Genomic DNA, 12,115 nt, shown 5'->3' on the forward strand with positions numbered 1-12,115 from the left:
CACTAAAAGTAACTCCAGATGGATTAAAGACTTAAACATAAGACCTAACACCATAAAAACCCTAGAAGAAAATCTAGGCAAAACCATTCAGGACATAGGTGTAGGCAAGGACTTCATGACCAAAACACCAAAAGCATTGATAACAAAAGCCAAAATAGACAAATGGGACCTAATCAAACTCCACAGCTTCTGCACAGCAAAAGAAACAGTCATTAGAGTGAATCGGCAACCAACAGAATGGGAAAAAATTTTTGCAGTTTACCCATCTGACAAAGGGCTGATATCCAGAATTTACAAAGAACTAAAACAGATTTACAAGAAAAAAACTAACAAGCCCATTCAAAAGTGGGCAAAGGATATGAACACACACTTTACAAAAGAAGACATACATGAGGCCAACAAACATGAAAAAATGCTCATCATCACTGGTCATCAGAGAAATGCAAATCAAAACAACATTGAGATACCATCTCACGCCAGTTAGAATGGCGATCATTAAAAAATCTAGAGACAACAGATGCTGGAGAGGACGTGGAGAAATAGGAACACTTTTACACTGTTGGTGGGAGTGTAAATTAGTTCAACCATTGTGGAAGACAATGTGGCGATTCCTCAAGGACCTAGAAATAGAAATTCCATTTGAACCAGCAATCCCATTACTGGGTATATATCCAAAGGATTACAAATCGTTCTACTATAAGGACACGTGCACACGAATGTTTATTGCAGCACTGTTTACAATAGCAAAGACCTGGAACCAACCCAAATGCCCATCGACGATAGACTGGATAGGGAAAATGTGGCACATATACACCATGGAATATTATGCAGCCATCAAAAATGATGAGTTTGGGTCCTTTGTAGTGACATGGATTAACCTGGAAACCATCATTCTCAGCAAACTGACAGAAGAGCAGAAGATCAAACACCACATGTTCTCACTCATAGGCGGGTGTTGAACAATGAGAACACATGGTCACAGGGAGGGGGGCACTACACACTGGGGTCAGTTGTGGGGAAATAGGGGAGGGACGGTGGGGGGTGGAGAGCTGGGGAGAGATAGCATGTGGAGAAATGCCAGATGTAGGTGATGGGGAGGAAGGCAGCAAATCACACTGCCATGTGTGTACCTATGCAACAATTTTGCATGTTCTTCACATGTACCCCAAAACCTAAAATGCAATAAAATAAATAAATGGGGGGAAAAAAAAACACATTGACACAAAGAGAGGAACAACAGATACTGGCATCTGCTTCAGGGTACCAAGTAGGAGGAAGCAGAGTATTAGCAAAAAACAACTGTTGGTTACTAGGTTAGGTACCTGGGTGATGAAATAATCTTTACAACAAACCCCCATGACACAAGTTTAACTATATAGCAAAACTGCACATGTATCCCTGAACCTAAAAGTTTTCTTTTTAACAGAAAAATGTTATAGATACAAGCGAGTTAGAGATTCTGACAAAAAAAAAAATACTACCAAGAGAGTAAAAAAGTAGGCGATTGAAATCTGTGCATCAGCAATTAGACCTTGACAAATGGTGAGGGGCAGAGAGAGGTGGGTAGTTACCAAGCCAGACAGAAAAGAGTTTTATAAAATAACTGCGTGAGAAGGCCTACAGAGAAAAGAACACAATCCCAACGTCGAATAAATTAACAAAGGACTATCAAAAGACACTTATTTTCTGAGCACCATTTGCTTTTACTTCTATCATTTGTAGGAGAAGCAAAAGTCTGTTGAGGACCTGCCTGTGTTTTCACAATGACCTCAAATTGACTAGTGCCGTATGAGTCAGTCTCTTCCCTTGAGGACCAGGCAATTCATAAGGGGTATACACTGTTTCCCAAGAGACCTTAGACAAGCTACAGATGATACTCAGGGAGTCTTTCCATCTGAAGCCTTTCTGAAGGCATCGATAAATCAAGTCTGGATAGTAAATCTTGTTCAGGCTCGTGTCTCGAGGATGCAATAATTATTCCATGGTCACTTGTTTTCACTCAGATTCATAGGAAGCTAGTATTAAAATATTATCACAATTGATAATGTATTAATCCATTCAACTTAATGAAATTAGATACTCATGTCACCTAGGATGTTGAAGAAGCCTTAGAAACAGAACATGCAATGGACAGAGGAAAACTTAGAGACATCTGTCTGTGTGCACACATATACGTTATCCCAAGGTGGAATATACTTAGAGAATGAATTTTCTCCTTCATCACAGATGAGGTAGCAATGGACATAATGTTAGTAACTACTCTGAAAAAATGATGTGACGATTTCTGGCTGTGGAAGTCAGAGGCCTGTTCATGAAAAAAGATGAGGGATCCATTCTAGCTTTAAAGCACTGCCTGAATTAGCAGGATGTGTAGAGAGAAGCGCTAGCTGGAGACAAAGTTTAAATCTGTAATAGTTTCCTCTTGTCTCCCTGCGAATCATAACTCTTCTTAATTATTTTTTCTAGGGCAGGAATATGTGCAACACTGGTCCAATCCTCTTCAAACTCTATGGAAGTGAAGCTTGATTTCTATTTGTTTTATTTATAACTAAGCCTGACTCTTTATCAGTGGGGACTTTGTGTGGGTTCAATGGCTTTATTTTGCTCAGTGTATTTTTAATAAAACAAAGAATTAAAATGGGTTTGGTCTTCTTTTATATAAAAAGTAAATGATTTCTGAACATTTTTAACATTCTTGCCGTCTTCACTGTCCTTTTTCCAAAGATGAGATAAAACTATTCTAGTAATAGATTCCTCTACAGCAGCGTATTTTCCAGAAAGGAATTTTCTTCTCTGTAACACTATGTAGACATACATTTACTTATTCAAAGAATGAACTTTGTTTATGATCTACGACAAAACAAACGTGTACCAGACACTGCATATGTTGAATATGTCTACCCTTAAAAAAACTTATAGGTAACTACACAGCACAAATACATGTGCAATTTATGCTTTTAGAGACAGTACACTTTTTCCAGAGTTGCCAAGTAGTCATAGGGTTAGGCACAATTGATGCTGCATGAAATTGAGATTAATAGAATGAAACAATGGTTTCAATTATGTAGTTTTTGTTGACAAGTTATGTTATCAAATTTTTATAGATGAGATATCTGATCAGAGGAGTAACTGAAGACATATAATTTTCTTATTGTCTACTGCCAACAGTAAAGCTAAAACAGATTTATGTTTTAGGATTTATCAATGAGATTAATATGTTTATGAAAGCTACAATTTTGTTTGTTTTGCCACTCTATCCCTCTGAAAAGGATTCTAGTTTGTTAAAAAGTCAGTTTAATCCTACAATTCATAGACATCACTATTCTATATAGAGCACATTTATCATGAAAGTACCTTTTAATTAGTCAGTGTTTTAATTTTGTTGACCCAGGTATAACACTATTACATGTTTGCAAAACTACCCAAGGGTGCTATAAAGAATGCTCCTACTACAAAAAAAAAAAAAAAATAGTACCACTAAACCAGTGTATAGGTCTTTTAATCCATTTCTGTTTTCTGTATTTAACAAAAGAAAATTTAATAACTTTAAAGATACATGCTTTTTGCAATTCCCTATTTTAAATATTACACGATGATGATTTAATTTCAAGATATGCATTTTCTACAAATCTATGTGAGTAACACTGAAGAATAGAGATCAGTATTTTGGACAAAAATCAGAAGAAAGAAGATATATCTTACTATTTTGATTTTCTCAAAAATAATCATGTGTAGAAAGTATAGGCTTGAGAGCCATTAACATATCCGATATCACTAGTTTATGTAAAGTATTTACTATTTTTAAAGCCTCAAATTGCTTAATGAAGAAAGATGTTTTTTAATATGCAGCATAGTCTAGCCTAAAAGCTAACTTGAGACACAATTTTCTATATAATCTCTTTTTTCTTCTCCAGCACCTGAGACCTCTTCCCTCATGGAACTTGTCTCTTCTGCTGCTTAAGTAGACGGTATCATGAAAGACAATCTTTCTGGTGTGTAGAAGTAGACAGTTACTGAAATAAGGAATGCTATGCCTTCCCTGAGCAAAATACAGATTTTCCCATCTATTTCCCACCTGACAGAGAAGCAACTGGGTCTCTTTTATCACCATGCATAATACTATCAGGATAGTTTTTACATTCATGAAATTATTTACCTATTTGTCTACCCCAATATATCATAAAATCATTGGTACTTGTTATTGATTCTTATTATTGTGTTTCAGCATTTAGCAGAATGTTGACTTTCTGGTAAGTACTCTATACACCTTTTAAAGTGAATTGACCTTTTTTTTTTTTTTTTTCCACTTTTTCTAGGGTTGAAAAAAATTTTTTTCCACTGTTAAACCCCAGTGGATTCTCAACTCAACTAAAAACTATCCTTCTCTGTGAAACCTTCATTAACTATTCAAAGCTCTTCCTTCTTCTTTAGTGCCGTCCTCTGTATATTACACTTATTACCCTTAAAACTACTTATTGTAACTACCTATTGTTTTTATGCCCATCTCCCCTAAAAAACATGCGCTCTTTCAAGAAAGAGTATCCTGGCCGGGCGTGGTGGCTCACGCCTGTAATCCCAGCACTTTGGGAGGCCGAGGCGGGTGGATCACGAGGTCAAGAGATCGAGACCATCCTGGTCAGCATGGTGAAACCCCGTCTCTACTAAAAATACAAAAATTCAGCTGGGCATGGTGGCGTGTGCCTGTAATCCCAGCTACTCAGGAGGCTGAGGCAGGAGAATTGCCTGAACCCAGGAGGCGGAGGTTGCGGTGAGCCAAGATTGCGCCGTTGCACTCCAGGCTGGGTAACAAGAACAAAACTCCGTCTCAAAAAAAAAAAAAAAAAAAAAAAAGAAAGAGTATACTTCCCCCTCACTTTTTCTGCATCACTAGAACAGGGTAGGTAGGCATTGATTAAATACAGTATTCAGTTCATCACTCAGTACTGGAAAAATATTTCTTGAGAATTTACTGAAGGCCTTGCATAGTTCTAGGGACTGTAAATTGAGTGGCAAACAAAACATATAAAACCATATCCTTATGGATTTCATGTTCCTGTGACAAAGCTAGGTAATATACAAATAAGTACACAGTGTATTTTCACATGGTCATAAGAAGAAAATAAACATAGGTAAGGAGGTGTAGGTATTCAGGTGGGGTGGTCATGGACGGTCTCTTTAATGTAGTGACAATTGATTAATTATATGAGTGTATGTAGTGAGAAATCAAGTTTTGAGAACACCTGTTGATAGAGTGTTCTAGTTTGAGGAAACAGCAAGAAGGCAGAGAAAGCAGTGGGTTTGATGTAGTTTTCAAGATGGCCACTATATCTCGGATGCTTAAAGTGAGTAGAGGTCAGAGAAGAAAACAGAGGTCAGGTCTTCCAGACTGTAATAAGGGATTTGAAGTTTAAAATGTCCAGAGTAAATGAAGAAAGAGGCAGGCTATTCACATGAGTTTGTGACTATTATATAATATAGCTAGTTTTCAACTGTATCAGATTTAAGATTTTCTAATAAACATTGACCTCATCAAAGTAGACATTTTGGAATGTGGATTAATATTTCAATGTTGTTCTCACTGCTCAAGACATTTTAGAAAGTATCTCTTATGTTAATGCCTTCAAGATCCCATGGTGCATTCTTTGAATATCTCAGATTGATGGTAAAAAATGATGATTTGAAGTCAAATTTGGTTTTTGGAATTAGTCATTAGCTATTGAGAGCCAAGATGTCTGGATGAAATGGGTAGGTATTCAAATAACACGACTTGAACTCCAAATAGTTTTTAAATGAATAGGGCTAAATGTGAATAACTTTCAAACAGGCTCAACAACTAATTCCGAAAGAATATTTTATCCTTTAAAAAAATAGTGATAGTATTGTTACTTTGAAGGTGAGAATATTTACTGTTTAAAATCTATGGTGCACTTGGCAAAGCAAAATTTGATGTTTTCAAAAATCACACTTCTTGTTGCCAGTGCCTTTTAAAAAATGAATTGTTTAAATAGATGTTATGATACAGTGAGAAAGCATATTGTTGTTATACTTTCTAAAAGAGAAACAAACCCTTTTAAATAAATAATTAATGCAAAGGGAGAAGAAAAGCTTTTGTTCACCATCTGACTTAACCTTATCTATAGAAAAGTGAAATTCTACCTTGCACTTAGTGTATGATGATTTTAGGATTTAAATTATTAATGGAAATGTTGCTATGTTTTGAAAAATTTGTAAAAGATCAAACGAAACTTGAATTGGACAGTGGGGACCATTTTAAACTATTTGAATTATTTTTCTCCCTGGAGAAGTCATATCTCACCATTTTTTGCATAAAGACTTATTTTTTTTTCTAAGTCATTTCTCTCTTTACCAACTCAATTTAAAGTGTCTTTAGCCCCAAAATGATAACTATGTAAGGTAATGCATATGTTATTAGCTAACTTTAACCATTGAACAATGTATACATACTTCAAATCATGCCATACATAAGAAATACATAAAATTATAACTGTTGTTTTAAAAAATAAATAAATTTGGAGGAAAAAAAAAAGAGAGGAATCATGTTTCACATTCAGCATTAACTTCACTGACAATGTGAACTGCCAAAAGCAGCTGAAGAAAATACTAAAATAACTCCCATTGTGTGAAAACAGAATCTTCATTATCACTCTAAATGGCAATTCCTGTGTTGATACTTTTATATTATGAACGAATTATTTTAAAATTGCTTCTTTCTATATAAGTAATGCTTAAGACAGAGGTTTTTTCCTTTTTAGTTTTGTTTCATGTTAAAACACTCAAAAAGCAATCAAAAATTTATCTTTCTTCACATGAGCCAAGTTGGCCGTCAGCCTCAATATGCACAGGAAGATCTTGATCATGGAAAATAGGGATATATTACATAATAAATCAATGCTGTATTAAGACAAGACTCCATTCTATTGTATGGAACTAGTAAAGAACTTTTTTATATATAAACGGAGTGTCAGCACTACCATCTCTCGGAGCTTTTCTGTAGACTTATAAATATTTATGTATTTATTTCATTAAAAGTAGTATCTTCCTTTCAGATAGAAATACACTGGTCACTTAATTGAAAGTTTGCTTTTATCAGCTTCTAAATGATTTTTGAGTTTCCTTTTAACTCTACTTTCTGATATAGTAAAGGTCATACTTTCAAATTTTCATATATGTAAGATCTTAGCTAAGGTGTTTTATACATCCTTGGTCAGATTTGAAGTAATTATTATTGCCCTGTACCATTCTTTCTGGATGCATGCATAGAATTTAACTTTGCACTGCCATGCTTGTTGGCTTTAGAGAAGTGAGTGTTATAAGAGTTCTTAGTCTTTACTATAGGGCATGTTAGAGAGTGTGATCTTGGCAATCACTGAATAATTTGACATATTTGGAAGTACAAGCTAATTGCACATATGAAACTAAGCCAACTCAATCATATTCATATTTTAAAAATACTTCACATATAACCTGCCACATTGAAAATCTGCATTTTGCATCAAAACCCTGCCTTAGAAAATCAATATTCATTTCCATTCTATATTAGAACAAACACTTGTTATAGCCTCCTAAACTATGAGGTTTCCAATAACAAGAATATTATCTATCTATCCAGACATCTATTTATTTATCTTTTCTTTTGTTATGGAAGACAGTATACCTAGTGCTAGAGATATAAAAGTAAATTTCATTTTGTTCTTAGCTTGGGAAGCATATAGGCTGGTCAGAGAGACATATGTAAAAACATGTTTTCCTTAACTGGTGTTGAAAACATGTCAAAAAAGAATATATTCAGCATACCTCCATTTATATGCAGTTTAAAATAGGAAAACATATGTTTCAAAGATTCAGATGAAAATTAGCAAATAATAAAAACATTAACACAAAATCAAAATAGTTATTAGCTCAAGGAGGCATGGGATAGGTGGTAATCATGGAAAGCCACAGAGCAGCTTCAGTGATATAAGCTGTGTTCTATTTCGTTTTCCAGATTACAGTTATTACATCCATGTTTATATAATAAATATTATTTAAATTACATTCATTATGTACTCCTCTCGGCTATAATATTTTTGCTATTAAAATGTTTTTAAAATAAAAATGTTAAAAAAAGTTCTTAAATGTACAAAAGTAACATTTCAAGCCTAGTTTGATAGTGGCATGTGAAGAAGTATTAGACTCTACCTGGATGAAGAAGGAAAAAAATTATGAATAACACAATATTTGAGCTGGCTTTGTAAGTTTGAGTAGGAGTTTTTCAGGGCATTCAAGGAATACAAGCAAGATTAGAGTTGTGACGAGGCATGGCCAAATTATACAGAGACATCTAAGGTGGCTGAAATGTATAGGACAGTGGAGCAAAATCTAGACATAGAAGTGGGGACAATGTTGCAAAGGACCTTGTATGATGAGACCATACTAATAATGCAAATAAAAGTTAGTTACCATTTGATTAGCTCCTAAAAGAATAACAAATTAAAGATATTATTTCTCACGTTCGAAATAATCCTGCAAAATAATTATAAATGTCCCCAATATACAAACAAGGAAAATGAGACAGAGTATAAATATGCCAAAGGTAACGAAGCTGATCAGGAACAAAGACAGGGATCAAACTCAGTTCTGATTCCAGAGTCCTTAATTTTAGAATACTCTAACTTCCATGGGACCTGTGTGAAATGAAAAGTTACAGTAGGAAAATGAGTGGATTATGTGTTGTTTTGAAGATGACAGCAATTAAAAACTCAAAGAAATCAATGAACAGGCTCTTGCCACAATGCGAATAATAAATGGTTTTCAATAAATGTAGAGCTCTATGATAAAGAGATGAAGAGCATGAGTGAAAGAGATTGGAGATGGGATTTGATGACTGTCTGGATGTAAAAAACATGTGAAAGCAAGCCAGGAATAACTCAGGTTTCTATCTTAGTCCACCGGATAGATGCCATATCACTTGTTAGCACCCGATGCAGATCCCTTTGGCATCCCTTCTACACATTGAAAGTGCCTCCTGGAACACCTGCAACTCTGTGTTTCTTTTGTCTGATTTGTCTAGATTCTGCTCTATAAATTTTCCCTAAGCACTATAAATTTCAACCACTCTATGCACTTTTGTAATTTCCAGAATATCTTCCTAACAATTTAACAATATTAAATTTATCAAATCCAAATTAAGTCTTTCTAATGCAAATGACTGCATGGAAAAAACTTGGTTTTTTTTTGAGATGTGATATAAAATTGTTAAATTCTTTGTAATTTTTAACAAAGTATTTTATATAAATAATTTAAAAGATGAAATAATATTTAAAAAGTTTGTGAATAAACATAACCCCACTGCCCAATGGCAGCTAGCTGCAAATGTTTTAGTTAATCTGGATTCTATCTCCATCTTTCTTCATAATATGAAAATATTTCTACTTGTAGATTCCTTAGTTATAGACTTTATGTACCTTGTACTGTAAATGGGATTTTAGTTTTCTTATACTCTTTCTTCTTTCCTTAGCTGCCATTGTAACTCTGGTTACTTAACTCTGGTTAAGTCCCTGTTCACTCATTTCAACTTTAGAACTCTGAAAGTATTGATTACTGTTGAGCTACAGGTCTATACTATGTTTACATTTCTTATTTCCTTTCATGTACAACATTTTCATTTTTCTCAAGTTAATACATACTTCATTTTTGTCTGAAAAAATTGTTTAATATCTGATTAAATCTAAATCCTCCAATAAGTCAGCAAAACATCTCTTAGTACAAGTTTTTACATGGTTAAACCTGGACCTGTAGCTGTTCCTTGAAGCCCATTAATCTAGTTCAGTTGATCTGTGCGTCACCTGCACAGTTGCCATCCTAGGACTTTATTCTGCTTTTCTTGATAATTCCTTTCCCTTTTTTCCTGCATTAGATCCTCTGCTTCCTAATTCTATGTCTTTCCCTTTCTTGTTTTATTTCTTCCCGTTTGGGGATATACATTTCCCAGAAGCTCTCTGAAAATGCATTAATGAGAAGCAGCTTTTTGATGCATAAATAAAATGTCTTAATTTTAGCCTCACACTCTATTGATTATCTGCACAGAAATATGTATGTTGATACCATTTTGACTAAACATGTAAAAGTATTGTTTTAGTGTCATTCAGCTTACGTTTACTCTTGAGAAATTCAATATCACTTTGTTTCTTCCCCTTTATGGCCAACTGTTTCTCTGTATCACCAGTATTTTAGCATCTTGATATTGCATCTTATGATTTATTTTGTCAATAGATCTTTATTTTTCTGTTATACCTTTTTGCATAGTGTCCTCCTCTTATTTGATAAATGCAAATGCAACAAATTCTGTATATGTTTGGACAGAATTGGGGGCATGGCTTGCTGAATAGCCTAACACTTTGAAGGCCTATTGGATTGCCAGCTACCTTTTTGAGAAACACACAGATGTCAGCATTTGTAAGCCTTTTCTTCTGAGGCAATTTTTTTTTTTTTCTCTAGAGGACCCACCCCGTCTCCTGCTCAGGGAAATATTATGGAGCTCTATGATAGAGAGAACTAGCTGTTGCATTACTTGTACAGAATCTACTTTACCTGATGAGTTAACTGATGATGTTGCTATCCTTATTTTCAGTCATCTGCCTTACTGTTTTCTCTGTTGGTGGTGGCCACTAATTCCGAAGTCATTTTTAAAGGCACAGTAACCTCTGTCTTTTCAGTAACCACCTACCTACTCCTTCAAATACTATAGTTAAATGATTATTTCTCTCTTCCATGGATTATTATTTAACCTTCTATTTTAAATATTATATTTTATGATTTGGTATTAAAGATTTTTTTTTACATTTTATATTTTTCTTAATATTGTAGGTGATTTTCAAGAGAATTAGAAGAGAGAAATATCTTTACTATATCATCTTATTTTAATAATTTTAATCACCAATTCTCAATGCTAAGCAAAGACATAAAAATCACCACAGACAATTATATATATCTTCAAACCTGGTAGATGTGAGGGATTTAGACTTTTTCCACAGAAATTCAAGTTTTTGGTTCAAAGAGATATACTTGATGTGAAAATCATTCTGGAGTGTCAGAAAGATGAATGAAATTATTTTCTTATCATATTTAGAACTGTTTACAGAAACTGACAAGAAAGAGATTATAGTGTTTCAGTGCGGATTTCTCTGCCTACTGGCCATTTCTCTATGTCTGGTCCAGAATTCAAGATTACTAGAATGTTCTTAAGAGGTACACTAGAAGCTCCAGCATAGTGAATGTGGTATCCAGCATTTTCATTCATTCTTATTATTTGCCAAGTCACAGAGTTTGCAATTGTATTAATTTCTCTCCAAATAAAATTTGCAAATGAAGCTATGTGTTATATTCAAATCAAGGATTGCTTGTTTCATATACTAACCTGAGCCAAATGATAGAAAAAATAATGTGATTCTTTCTCAGGGTTTTTGTTGTTTAATTAAAACAAATCATTAAACAGCTGGCCAAAAAGAAAGATTACATTATCTTTTAAACATACATATTAAGATTTGGTATTTGATTAAATCAATTAAGAAGGGCAAGATACTGAATACCAAAAATTATCTAATATGATTGCACAATGCATATGTTTTAGCTTGAAAAGTTAGAAAAGGCTTTATACAAGAATTTTGCATACTATAATAATGTAATTACATATATTTACACCAATTATGCACTTATATGTAATTATGCTAATTATGTAAATACATGACATTTGATAAAATATTACTTTGAAATTCACTCAATAAAAGCAGAACAAACTGGATGGTAGAACCATGTGCCAAATATGAAAGAAGGAAAATTAAGCGTTTTAAATAAATGATCTCTACAGTCGATTTTTGCTCTAAAACCCTCTAATTCTAAAATTTAACAACACAGGAGAGAACCACTGACAATATATTTGAATATATTGAGGTATTATGTTATGCCTGGGAAGATTTTTCTCCTTATTTTTAAATCAGCTTCTGAATAGAGATTTTATAAAAGCAATAATCATGATTAAATATTATAAACAAACTTGAATGCAAATATAAGTGAGAGTGTAAACCAGTTATTAGTCTAAACCAATGACAATGACTAG

This window comes from Sapajus apella, unplaced genomic scaffold (assembly GCF_009761245.1).
Source record: "Sapajus apella isolate SASKATOON/1434 unplaced genomic scaffold, GSC_monkey_1.0 scaffold24, whole genome shotgun sequence".
NCBI classification, from domain to species: domain Eukaryota; kingdom Metazoa; phylum Chordata; class Mammalia; order Primates; family Cebidae; genus Sapajus; species Sapajus apella.